This window comes from Heptranchias perlo, unplaced genomic scaffold (assembly GCF_035084215.1).
Source record: "Heptranchias perlo isolate sHepPer1 unplaced genomic scaffold, sHepPer1.hap1 HAP1_SCAFFOLD_44, whole genome shotgun sequence".
Taxonomy (NCBI): domain Eukaryota; kingdom Metazoa; phylum Chordata; class Chondrichthyes; order Hexanchiformes; family Hexanchidae; genus Heptranchias; species Heptranchias perlo.
In genome coordinates, this window is record NW_027139453.1 from 11089923 (window position 1) to 11103658 (window position 13736).

Below are 13736 nucleotides of genomic sequence, written 5' to 3' on the forward strand. Positions count from 1 at the left end.
CTATAGTTGAAGTTATTCTCCAGCATAAATGTACAACCGAGTTTGAGACCTTGTAAGATGCAGTTATCTGTTGTTTCAGTGACGCTCACAACCAGTGCAATAAACGGACAACAGCAACAAAAACTTACATTTACACCTACACTAATTACATTAGTGTAATCAAACACAAGATTCATTTGAGCAGGTACTTCCTTTTTTATATAAAGCCTACAGATCGGGCCCTAAAACCTGTTGGTAATTTGAATAGTTACTTTTTTAGATAAAGATTAGTGATGGACCCTCCTACCTGTTGGTGATTTCAGTAGTTACTTTTTCTAAAGATTAGTGATGGACCCTCCTATCTGTTGGTAATTTGAGTTGTTACTTTTTTGTAAAAATTAGTGTTGAACACTTCCACCTGTTGGTAATTTCAGTGGTTAATTTATTTATAAAGACTTGAGATGCACCCTCCTTCCTGATTGCAATTGAAGTTGTTACTTTTTAGTTAAAATTAGTGGTGGGGCCCTGCTACCTGTTTGTAGTTTATGTCGTTAATTTTTATACAAAAAATACTGATGGACCATCCGACCTGTTTGTAATTTGATTTGTTATTTAAAAAAAAAAGTTTAGTGTGCATTCTTCTTCCTGTTGGTAATTTCCGTGGTTGCTTTTTATATCAAGATTAGTGATGGACCCTCATACCTGTTGGTGATTTCAGTAGTTACTTTTTATGTCAAGATTAGTGATGGCTCTTCCTACCTGGTGGTAATTTTTATGTGGTTACTTTTTGTATGAAGATGAGTGATGGACCCTCCAACTGATGTTAATTTGTGTAGATAATTTTCATATAAAGTTGAGTGATGGACACTCCCACCTGTTGGTAAATACAGTAGTTTCTTTTTTAAAAAAAATATTAGTGATGGACTCGCCTGGCTTTTGGTATTTTCAGTGGGTTTTCTTCATGTAAAGTTTAGTGATAGACCCTCCTCACTGTTGGTAATTTCAGTAGTGACTTTTCATATAAGGAATAGTGATTGGCCCTCCTGCCTGTTGGTAATTTCAGTGTTGACTTTTTATATAAAGATTAGTGATGGACCCTCGAGCCTGTCGGTAATTTCAGCAGTGACTTTTGATATAAAGATAAGTAATGGACCGTCCGACCAGTTGATATTAGAAGTAACTACTCAAATTACCAAATTTAACGATCAGGAACCTCCGTTCTCTTTGAAAGATAGTTTCAGCCCTGAACCGGTTTCCCTTTTGAAACATTCCTGAAATGTGTTTCTGTCCGAAGGAAGCGGCCTCTCTTTCTTCAGTTGAGCCAATTTAACAAATAACACCCTCAATAACATAATTTAGCAAAAACTGAAGTCCCTGCTCCATTCTCCCATCTAATTTGAATTAAACTAATTAAATATAATTAATCAGGAATAAGCTTTGTCTCCGATTTTGCTCCTGTCCTGTAATTGGATCGCGCTCAGTCCGGCCTCGTGCAACCATAGGCTGATTTTCCAGGTGCCCGGCAGAGAGCGATAATCGGCCATTGCGAAAGAGTTAACCCTTTACTGAGCTGAACTGAGTGTTCGATCAGTCTTTGATCAGTTCAATAAAAGTGTACCGGGCACAAAACGGTTGATTGAGTAAAACGAGCCAGTGTTACAGTTAAAAATAAATGCATATAGAGTGAGAAAGGACAGTTTCCCAACCCTGTTTAATAACTATCAAATTCTAACATTGGGAGGAGGCACCGCTGGACGAGGATAGTGCAAATCTCCAGAGTTCATGTTCCTGCTTTCTGTCCAGTAACCGCTTTAAAACGTGTCTGTGGGGAGATTGGTGGGGTCCAGTGAAGGGATAAGCCCTGAAATTCCCGGTGTAAAATCGCCGGCCTTCAGTCAGTGTCTGAGCGAACAATTAGTGAATTGTTCAATCCCCGATGAATAGAGAGCTCCCTACGCTGGGGAACATATCCGACCGCGGGAAATCGGCTTTAGAAAAGAGGAAGGAGCAGGAAAAGTTAATCAAAAAACAAATTGACACTACGTTAACATTACCTTGATCCCGCAAGTATTTTCCGTCTCTCAATGTCCGTGCAGATTTTGCAAATTATATCCTGCTTATTTCATTGTAATCAATCGAGTGCAAGTTATTTGCTTCATTTTAGCAGTTCACAACTTGGGAATTTGATCTGATCCTTGTTGTGAGATTCAGAGTTCCGCCCACTGTGAAAGCTGCTGCCAGACATGAGGATGGATTTCAACAAAAACATTCCTCATTTCTTTCAGAACAGGGAGCGGTCTTTCTGGTGGAATGTTATCGAGCCGCGTTCACAATTCGCTGCTAAGTCAATTGTGAACAAAGTTGGTTCTAAATGTTCTTTTTCTAATCTTATTTCTGGAAATTTCAGTCAAATAGATACTTGTTCAGAAATAAATTGTCACATTTGCATCAGGTACGTTGTTTACGAAAGTCCCATCGATTTTCTGATGTTTGCGCTTTCAACCCTGCGACCAGGAGCCAGTGTTTCGTCAGTGAGCAGAGGAGAGGCTGTTTCTGCAAGTGAGGACATTAATCATTCAACCGCCGAATGAAACTATGGCTGAGCATCAATCAGCTCAAGCACTGGGGCAATGGACAGTGTGGGTAAATGGTGGGATTATATATCATTAAATGTACTGTTAAATGAACAGTGTGGGTATATGGTGGGTTTATATATCATTAAATGCACTGTTAAATGGACAGTGTGGGTAATTGCTGGGTATATATACAATAAAATGCACTGTTAAATTGATAGTTAGTAAATGGTGGGGTTATATATCATTAAATACACTGTTGAATGGACAGTGTGGGTAAATGGTGGGTTTATATATTGCTAAAAACTCAGTTAATTGGACATTGTGGGAAAATGGTCGATTAATTATCATTAAACAAGTTGTTAAATGGATAGTGTGGGTAAATGGTGGGTTTATGTATCATTAAATACACTGTTAAATGGACAGTGTCGTTAAATGGTGGGTTTATATATCATTAAATGCACTATTAAATGGACAGTGTGGGTAAATTGTGGGTTTATGTATCATTAAATACACTGTTAAATGGACAGTGTGGGTAAATGGTGGGTTTATATATCATTAAATACACAGTTAAATGGACAGTGTGGTTAAATGGTGGGTTTATATATCATTAAATACACTGTTAAATGGACAGTGTGGGTAAATGGTGGGTTTATATATTGCTAAAAACTCAGTTAATTGGACATTGTGGGAAAATGGTCGATTAATTATCATTAAACAAGTTGTTAAATGGATAGTGTGGGTAAATGGTGGATTTATATATTGCTAAAAACTCAGTTAATTGGACATTGTGGGAAAATGGTCGATTAATTATCGTTAAACAAGTAGTTAAATGGACAGTGTGGGTAAATGGTGGGTTTATATATTATTAAATACACTGTTAAATGGACAGTGTGTGTAAATGGTTGGTTTACATATCATTTAATACACTGTTAAATGGACAGTGCGGATAAATGGTGGGTTTATATATTATTAAATGAACTGTTAAATGGACAGTGTGTGTAAATGGTGGGTTTATATATCATTAAATACACTGTTAAATGGACAGTGTGGGTAAATGGTGTGTTTATATATCATTAAATACACTGTTAAATGGACAGTGTGGGCAAATGGTGGGTTTCAATATAATTAAATACAATGTTAAATGGACTGACAGTCCCTGTACTGATTATCGAGCTGATACTGCTGACAGTATAAGTTTTGCTTATAGAGCGTATGCTTCTGAGATTAACTGTATTGATCATCGAGCTGATATTACTGACAGTATCTGTATTAATTGTAGAGCTGATATTATGAACAGTGTCTGCTCTGAATAAAGAGCTGGTATTACTGGCTTTATCTGTGCTGATTTTACATGTGATATTACTGAACGTACCTGTACTGATTATAGAGCCGATATTACTGACAGTACTTGTATTTATTATTGAGCTGATATTACTGATCATATCTGCACTGATTATAGAGCCGATATTACTGACAGTACTTGTATTTATTATAGAGCTGATATTACTGATCATATCTGCACTGATTATAGAACGGATATTAATGACAGTACTTTTATTGATTTTCGAGCTGATATTACTGAAAGTATCTGTGCTGATTTTAAAGAGCTTAATAGTGAAATTATTTTGACGCTTATAGAGTTGTTATACTGAAAATGTCTGTTTTGATTATGGAGCTGATATTACTGACTGTATCTGTGCTAATATGAAGCTGTTATTACTGACTGTATCTCTGCTCAATATAGCGCTGATATTACTGACAGTATCTGCGCTAATATCCTTCTATTCCTTTATCCGTCGTGTGTTTATTTAGCTTCCCTTAAATGCGTCGATGCGAGTCACCTCAATTCTGCCTTGTGGTACTGAGTTCCACATTCCAACCACTCTCTGGGTAAATAAATTTCTGCTCAATGCCCCATTGGATTTACCCCCAGAACCCTCTGCTCATCTACCCTACTTAGACACTTATTATCCAAGCAGTATGTGACCCCCTTATTTTTCTTACTAAAATCTAATACCTCACATTCATTAGGTACAGAGGAGGCATTTCCTCTGTTGGAGGAATCCAGAACAAGGGGACACAATCTTAAAATTAGCTCGAGGCCGTTCAGGAGTGAAATCTGGACGCAAGTTTTCACACAAAGTTTACTGGAAATGTGGAATTCCCTCCTCCAAAAGGTTGTGGATTCTGGGTCAACTGAAATTTTCACGGTTGACAGCGGCAGTTTTTTTTAGTTCAGGGTATGAGCGAAATGGGTCAAGGGCAGGTAAATAGAGTTCAGGTACAGAGCGGCCATGATCTAATTAAATGGGAGAACAGATTCGAGGGGCTGAATGGCCTCCTCCTGGTCCTACGTTCTTATATTTAAACATGTGCTGGATTCCGGCATTTGGCGAATGTGAAGTTTAATTCGAGTTTCTGTACAATGACTTCAGCAACGGAAGGATTGTCTGTTCCCTTTAAATGGTTGCAACGTAGTATCATAGCAGGTACAGCACAGGAGTCCATTCAGCCCATGACGCATGTGCTGGCTCTTTTAAAGACCTTTCCAATTATTCCCTCTTCCATGCTCTTTCCCCAAAGCCCTGTAAATTTTTCCTTCAAGTTCTTTAATTCCCTTCAAATTCCCTTTTGAAATTTACAATTGGTGCTCTTTTTTCCCCCTCTTATTTCCACCTTTTTTTTAGATCTCCTGTTCTTTCTGTATTCAGCCTGGTTCTCTACTGTATTTTAAACCTTACATTCGTCATTAGCCTCCATTTTCATTTTTCTAAATATCTCCATCTCTTTAGTCATTCAGGGTGATATAGTTTTGGATGCCTTTCCTTTCCCCCTCGTAGGCATATGTCCACACCGTACCCGAACCAAATGGGCTCTGACTGGCTGTTTGTATTTCAGGTTGAGCTCCATCGGTTCTGCAATTCGCAGAATTCCAGGGGAGTAAAGATCAGATAATCCATGCAAGGGAATCGAAGGTAAACTTTGTTAAATATACTTTAGTAAACACACCCATTGTTCCACCCTGTGTCCAGTCAGAATTAAACAGTGAAACCCTGAAACCAACATGCGATTTTATTTCGGGGACGGTTAAAAGTTCAGTGCAAGAGATTCTGTATCTGTAGATTTTAAATACTATGACCCTGAAATTGATGCTTTTTGTATCTGCCGAGATACTGACCTGATGTGTCCAGGATTCTGGATCGGAATTCACCCCCCAACCAAACGCACGTTATCATAAGAATCTTGTTGTTCAGTCGATGAACAGTGAGACAGGTCAGAACATCGCACTCTCTGGCGCCGTTTTGGAGTCTCCGCCTCTGCCGGGCGAGTCCCAGCAGTTCTCCCGCACCCACCTGGCAGGACAAGACAACACTTGCACCAAAGGTTGTTTTTTTAATATGTGAGTTTGACAGTGCAGTCCTTCTAACTGATCTGCTTTAACCACAGCAATGCACAAACACAGCCTGCCGGCTCCGGGTATTTTATTGGTGCAGTTTTAAGTCCCCCTTCTACCGTGCTCTGGATTGTGCCGAGATTGCCTGAATTTACCCGCTCCCATGGGAGAAGATTGTGGCCTGGGTGTTCCTTACTGGCATTACTTTCTTTTAATTCCTGGCGTCACTTGTTCAATGCATTATTTACCAACAATATCAGGAAAGATTTAACAGACTGTCTATTTTCTATATTCAGTTGAAGACGGAGAGGTGAACTGATAGAGGTCTTTCATATTCGGAAGGGGTTCCATAGGCTCGAACTGGAGAGCATGTTTCCCCTTAAGGGCAGTCCAAAAATAGAGGCCATGAATATAAGAAAGTTACTAATGAAACCAAGATGTAATTCAGGAGAGACATCTTACTCAGAGAGTGGTGAGAATGTGCAATTCTCTACCACATGGAATGGATGAGGCGAAAAGTTAAGATGCATTTAAGGGGAAGGTAGATAAATACACGAGGGTGCTAGAAATAGAAAGATAAGTTGATAGGGTGCGATGAAATCGTGCGGGAGGACGCTCGTGTGGAGCATAAATCCAGGCAAAGACATGTGGGAAAAATGGGCTGTTCTTGAGCTGGACAATTCTAAGTCATTCAATTAATGTTTTTATTACACCAGCTCTTTCATCAACACAGATACAGTCAGTAGTAACAGCTCAATATTGAGCAGGGATACTCTCAGAATAATCAGCCCTATATTGAACAGGGATACAGTCAGTAAAGCAGGGCTAATTTGAGCACAGATACATTCAGTAATATCAGTGCGATATTGAGCCGAGATACAGTTAGTAACCGCGACATATTAGCGCAGATACTGTCAGTAATATCAGCGCTATATTGAGCAGAGATACAGTCAGTAATAACAGCCTCATATTAGCACAGATACAGTCAGTAATATCAGTTCCATAATCAAAACAAACATTTTCAGTAGAACAACCCTAGAAGCGTCAAAATACTCTCACGATTAAGCTCTATCAAATCAGGACAGATAATTTCAGTAATATCAGCTCGACAATCAATAAAAGTACTGTCATTAATATCAGTTCTATAATCAGTGCAGATATAATCAGTAATATCATCTCGATAATAAATACAAGTACTGTCAGTAATATCGGCTCCATAATCAGTACAGGTACGTTCAGTAATATCACATGTAAAATCAGCAGAGATAAGGCCAGTAATACCAGCTCCATATTCAGATTAGATACTGTTCATAATAGCAGCTCTACAATTAATACAGATACTGTCAGGAATATCAGCTCTATGATCAATACAGGTAATCTCAGAAGCATAAGCTCTATAAGCAAAACTTATACTGTCAGCAGTATCAGCTCGATAATCAGTACAGGGACTGTGAGTCCATTTAACATTGTATTTAATTGTATCGAAACCCACCATTTACCCACACTGTCTATTTAACAGTGTATTTAATGATATATAAACCCACCATTTACACACACTGTCCATTGAACAGTGTATTTAATGATATATAAACCCACCATTTACCCACACTGTCCATTTAACAGTGTATTTAATGATATATAAAACCACCATTTATCCATACTGTCCATTGAAAATTGTATTTGATGATCTATTAACTGAACATTTACCCACACTGTCCATTTAACAGTGTACTTAATGATATATAAACCCACCATTTACCCACACTGTCTATTTAACAGTGTACTTAATGATATATAAACCCACAATTTACACACACTGTCCATTGAACAGTGTATTTAATGATATATAAACCCACCATTTACCCACACTGTCCATTTAACAGTGTATTTAATGATATATAAAACCACCATTTATCCATACTGTCCATTGAAAAATGTATTTGATGATCTATTAACTGAACATTTACCCACACTGTCCATTTAACAGTATACTTAATGATATATAAACCCACCATTTACCCAAACTGTCCACTTAACAGAGTATTTAATTATCACCACAATCTGTCCCTTGGATTGATCACAACAATCCGTCCCTCGGGATAATCACCACAATCTGTCCCTGGGATTGATCACAACAATCCGTCCCTCGGCGTTATAACCACAATCTGTCCCTGGGATTGATCACAACAATCCGTTTCGACAATTGTTCACAATAATCCGTCCGTCGGGATTATCACCACAATATGTTCCTGGGATTGATCACAACAATCCGTCCCTCGGAATTATCACCACAATCTGTGCTCAAATACTTTATCTCTTTGGACACTTCCAACCCGTGGAGTTGTTTTTGTATTCTGTCTGTGAACCCTCTGAAAATGGGAGAAATCCAATCCTTATACCAATCACAGTCCAGGAATGGTCCTTTCCGGAATTAACAATGTAACTGGTGTATCTTCTGAATATTTACTCTGATAAATGTAACTGTGGATTGTCAGTACTCGTTCCCCCAGTGATTGAGGTGATTGATGCTCATCAAGAGTTTAATTCGGAGGTTAAACGGTTAATGTCCTCATTTACAGAAACAGCCTGTCCTCAGCTCACTGACGAAACACTGGTTATTGGCCCCAGGGTTGAAAGCGCAAACATCCGAAAATCGATGGGATTTTCAGCAAACAATGTCCCTGATGCAAATGTAACAATTTATTTCTAACCATGTATCTGCTTTACTGGCAGCGAATTGTTAACCCGCTTCGATTTGATTCCACCAGAAAGGCCGCTCCCTGTTCTGAAACAGATGAGGAATGTTTGTGTTGAAATCCATCCTGATGTCTGGCAGCAGCTTTCACAGAGTGTGGAGCTCTTAATCTCACATACCAAGGATCAGATCAAATTCCCAAGTTGTGAACTGCTAAAATAAAGCAAGGAAATTGTACTCGATTGGTTGTAATGAAACAACAAGGGAATAATTTGTAAAATCTGCACGGACATTGAGAGACGGGATCAAGGTAATGTTAATGTAATGTCAATTTGCATTTTAATTAAGTTCTTCTGCCCCTTCCTCTTTTGTAAAGTCGATTTCCCGCGGTCAGATATGTTCCCCGGCGTCGGGAGCTCTCCATTCCTCGCGGATTGAACAATTCACTAATTGTTCGTTCAAACACTGACTGAAGGGTGGCTACATTACACCGAGAATTTGAGGGCTTATACCTTCTTGGACCCCACCAATCTCCGCTCAGACACATTTTAAAGCGGTTACAGGACAGATAGCAGGAACACGAACTCTGGAGATTTACACCATCCTCGCCTTGCGGTGTTTCCTCCCCATGTTAGAATTTGATATTCAGTGAACAGGAGTGGGAAACTGGCCTTTCTCACTCCATGTGCATTTATTTGTAACTGTGAAACTTGCTCTTCTTACTCACTGAACCGTTATGTTTCCCGGCACACTTGCATTGAACTGATCAAAGACTGGTGGAACACACAGTGCAGCTCAGTAAAGGGTTAACACATTCGCAATGGCCGATTATCGCTCTCTGCCGGACACCTGGGAAATCAGCCTCAGCTGACCCGAGGCCGGAATCAACGCCATCCAATCACAGGATAGGAACAAAATCGGAGACAAAACTTGCTCCTGATTCATCATAATTAATTAGTTTAATGCGAATTAGGTGGGAGAATGGAGCAAGGACTTCACCTTTTTTCGAAAAATAAGTTATTGAGGATGTTAGTTGTTAGATTTGCTCAACTGAAGAAAAAGAGGCCTCTCCCTTCAGGCAGAAGTAAACTGCAGGACTGTTTTAAAGAGAAACAGCTTCAGGGCTGAAACCATCTTTCACAGAGAAAGGAGGTTCCTGATCGTTAATTTTGATAATTTGAGTAGTTACTTCCAATATATACAGTTTGGAGGCCTCATCACTAGTCCACATAAAAAAACTTACCAAAAGGCAGGAGTGTCCATCACTAATCTTTATATAAAAAGTCACTACTGTAATTAGCAACAGGCACGAGGATCCATCACTATTCTTCATATAAAAAGTAACAATCTAAATTACCAACTGGTAGGAGGGTCCATCAGTATTTTTTGTGTAAAAAGTAACGACATAAATTACAAATAGGTAGCAGGGCCTCACCACTAATTTTTATCGAAAAGGTAACAATTCCAATTACAATCAGGAAGGAGGGTCCATCTCAAGTCTTTATAACGAAATTAACCACTGAAATTACCAACAGGTGGGAGTGTCCAACACTAATCTTTAAATAAAACTAACAACTCAAATTACCAACAGGTCGGTGGGCCCATCACTAATCTTTAGAAAAAGTAGCTACTGAAATTCCCAACAGGTCGGAGGGTCCATCACTAATCTTTACATAAAAAGTAACCATTCAAATTACCAACAGGTTTTAGGGCCCGATCTCTAGGCTTTATATAAAAAAGGAAGTAACTGCTCAAATGAATCTTGTATTTGATTAAACTAATGTAATTAGTGTAGGTGTAAATGTAAGTTTTTGTTGCTGTTGTCCGTTTATTACACTAGTGTGAGCGTGACTGAAACAACAGATAACTGCATCTTACAAGGTCCCAATCTTGGCTGCACATTTATGCTCGAGAAAACTTCAACTATAGTTTATTGAAATTTACTGACCGAGATGAATCGCTTTTACATTCCGACAGTGTGGAAAGGCAAGCACCGGGACTGATAGTTTAATTTGTTGCTCTTGCCTTTGCGCACACACAGAGAGACAAACACACAATAGAGAATTATGATTGTAAAACAGCCCTCAAATCGACAACTTATATATTTGTGGTGGTTTTTGAGATTGTAAGACCCCTAAAGATAATCCAAAGATAACTGTGCAGCACCAGTTTAAGATTACACGATTGATAACATTATACATTAGTGTTAATTTTATTGAACGGTGTAAAATTCGGAAACATAGGAAAAACAGGAACAGGAGTAGGCCATTCAGCCCCTCGTGCCTGCTCCGCCATTTGATAATACCATGACTGATCTGTGATCTTACTCCATAAAACCGCCTTTGGCCCATATCCCTGAATACTTTTGACTGCCAAAAAGCTATATATCTCACATTTAAATTTAGCAATTGAGTTAGTGTCAATTGCCGTTTGCAGAAGAGAGTTCCAATCTTCTACCACCCTTTGTGTGTAGAAACGTTTTCTAATCTCGCTCCTGAAAGGTCTTGCTCTAATTTTTAGACTGTGCCCCCACCTCCAAGATTCCCCAACCAGCAGAAATAGTTTCTCTCCATCCACCCCATCCGTTCCCCTTAATATCTGATAAACTTCGAACTGATCACCCCTTAATCTTCGAAACTCTAGAGAATACAACCCCAATTTGTGTAATCTCTCCTCGTAACTTAACCCTTGAAGTCTGATATAATCATTCCATTAAACCTACGCTGCACTCCCTCCAAAGCCAACATGTCCTTCCGAAGGTGCGGTGCCCACAACTGTTCACAGTACTCCAGGTGCGGTCTGACCAGAGTTTTATATCGCTGCAGCATGACCTCTGCCCCCTTGTACTCCAGTCCTCGACATATAAAGGCCAGCATTCCATTAGCCTTATTGATTATTTTCTGCACCTGTTCATGACACTGCAATGATCGATGTCCCTGAACCCCAAGGTCCCTTTGGACATCCACTGTTTTTAACATTTTACCATTTAGAAAGTACCCTCTTCTATCCATTCTTGAACCAAAGTGAATGATCTCACATTTGTCTACATTGAATTCCATTTGCCACAGTTTTACCCATTCACCTATTCTATCAACATCGCTTTGTAATTTCATGTTTTCATCTACACTGCTGACAATGCCACCAATCTTTGTGTCATCGGCAAACGTTAGTCAGGTGCTGATACCGTGAGAGATATGGTAAATATATTCAAATAGAAGCACCAACCAAAACACATCTCCATGAACACACGGACAACGTCACTGCCCAGAGAGAGCAGAGAAATCACACCCAGCTCCGTATTGTGTATGTAGGTAGATATCAGGTTCATAAAATGCCAGAATTTAATATCAAAACTCAACAAATCAAAAAATTGCAACAAATCTGTGAATAAAATAATACAATAGCGCCAGACTGGGTAACACCGAGTGAAGAATCATTGAACTCATCACCTCGCTCCATATTGCTCTTCAGAATATTCACCAACTCAGGGATAAGTCTGGTGCTGTCCTGCACGGAGACTAAATCTTACCAATGGGTGCTCCCAGTGCAGAATCTCGGCCGTCTAGAACTGGTTGTGGAGGTCTGCGGGACTCATTGGTTTTCCCTGGGCAGCTGTCTGTGCCGCACCTGATGTGGAGAGTTGTTGGTAACAGTCGGGAAATGCTCGATCCCAGAGCTAACAATTGTTGTGCTGATGGGGGAGTAGGGACTTGATATCGCGACAAGGCGATGTTTTATCCTTCTCATCTTAATATTTCCGTCTAAACCTGCTATTAATATATTTATTACAGAGCAGCAGAATCTTGGAACGCCTGTCACCACCATGGCTGAAGGTCCAAACAGGGGAGAAGATCCAACTTCATCAACAAGAATGAGAATAGTCACCGGTAGGTTCAGATCAACCTTTACAATATCAATTATATCCTGATAAAGGGCACTGATCACGAGCAAGAACCTACAGCTCACTCAGGAAGAGGAAACCGAGCAGATACTGTGTTGATAGAGGGAAGTGAGTGAAAATCCAGTGGGCCAGTGCAGTCATAGATGGAGGGATCTCAGTGCTGGAACTGTTCAATAGATATCTGGTGTTTCGACTGTAAGGTGGATAGCGACAGCGACCCAGGATGGTCCTTCTGAATAATAGTGTGAAACCAGGGAGTAGGGGCATGTGTGAGAGGCAAGTTGGGCACATGAATAGGAGAGCGATAGTCAGGCGAATAAACAAATTCTTCGGCAGCTCTATGCAGTCCCAATAAGTAAGTTACCTTCCTGGTGTCAGAGCGAAGAACTTCCTGGAACAGGTGGGACACTCTCTGGGAAGGAAAGCAGAGCGGAAAATAGTCATGGCCGGAACCAATAACAAGAAAAGAGCTCCGTTGAGAGAGGGAATATTAACATTTGAGCTCTAGACTGAAAAACTAGGCCTTAACGTGGTGATCTCTGGATTGTTTTGCGCTGGGCTGCTCAAGGAGGACAATATGAGGCAGGTCAATGTCCGGCTGCAGGGATGGAACTGGAAGGAAGGGTTCATGTTTTTGGGACAGCAGGGTTAGTTCAGGACGAAGTGGAGGGACGGTTACGAACTGAACCGACAAACAACAACGGTTTAGCAGACTGGGTATATAGAGCAGTGGGAGGGTTTCACCTGATAGGACTGGATCGTGTGAAATATCCGGATCTGAGACTAGAGAGTGGAAATATAAAACTGTTGGAGCAGGAACAGAAGATTGATGAAATAGTGAAAATTTATGAGCAGGAAAAAGGAAGGAGGTTTTGAAGTCGTGACAGAAGACGTAACTTAATATTAAAAGCAAAGAAAAACGAGAACAGATCAACAGTCCAATGAATTGGAGTTCAGATTGTGTGTTATGTCTGTGAATCTACAAATCATTCCAAACACATTTGGAAAGTTAGATTGATGAGAGATGTGATCTAGTATCTATAAGATTGGGCTGTAATGGATGAGGTTTTGGGGAGAAACAACACATTTCCTTTAGTTTCTAAAAGTGATGGCAGATGTGAAAATGTTGTTGTAACAGTGGAGCATGTGGGACCATATTTCGAGATAACTGTAGAAAAGGATTGGGATCTG

At 39.7% G+C, this 13736-nt stretch overlaps 2 long non-coding RNA genes across 10 annotated transcripts in view; one reads left to right on the plus strand and one right to left on the minus strand.

Moving 5' to 3' along the window:
- The window catches only part of LOC137312848 (uncharacterized), a 65022-nt gene extending 62796 nt beyond the window's left edge, over positions 1–2226 (minus strand). The window contains exon 1 of the long non-coding RNA XR_010960844.1: positions 2034–2226. This is a non-coding gene — a long non-coding RNA (uncharacterized lncRNA). The remainder of the gene's footprint in view (positions 1–2033) is intronic.
- A 64-nt stretch (positions 2227–2290) lies between these two features.
- The window catches only part of LOC137312941 (uncharacterized), a 45567-nt gene continuing 34121 nt past the window's right edge, over positions 2291–13736 (plus strand). For 4 of the 9 annotated variants that reach the window (XR_010960952.1, XR_010960954.1, XR_010960953.1 and 1 more), the window contains exons 1-4: positions 2444–2629; positions 5454–5530; positions 8718–8954; positions 12436–12531. This is a non-coding gene — a long non-coding RNA (uncharacterized lncRNA). Of the gene's footprint in view, positions 2340–2443; positions 2630–5453; positions 5531–8717; positions 8955–12435; positions 12532–13736 lie in introns of those variants that run through there. The other 5 variants (XR_010960958.1, XR_010960957.1, XR_010960956.1 and 2 more) reach the window with 5 other exon arrangements.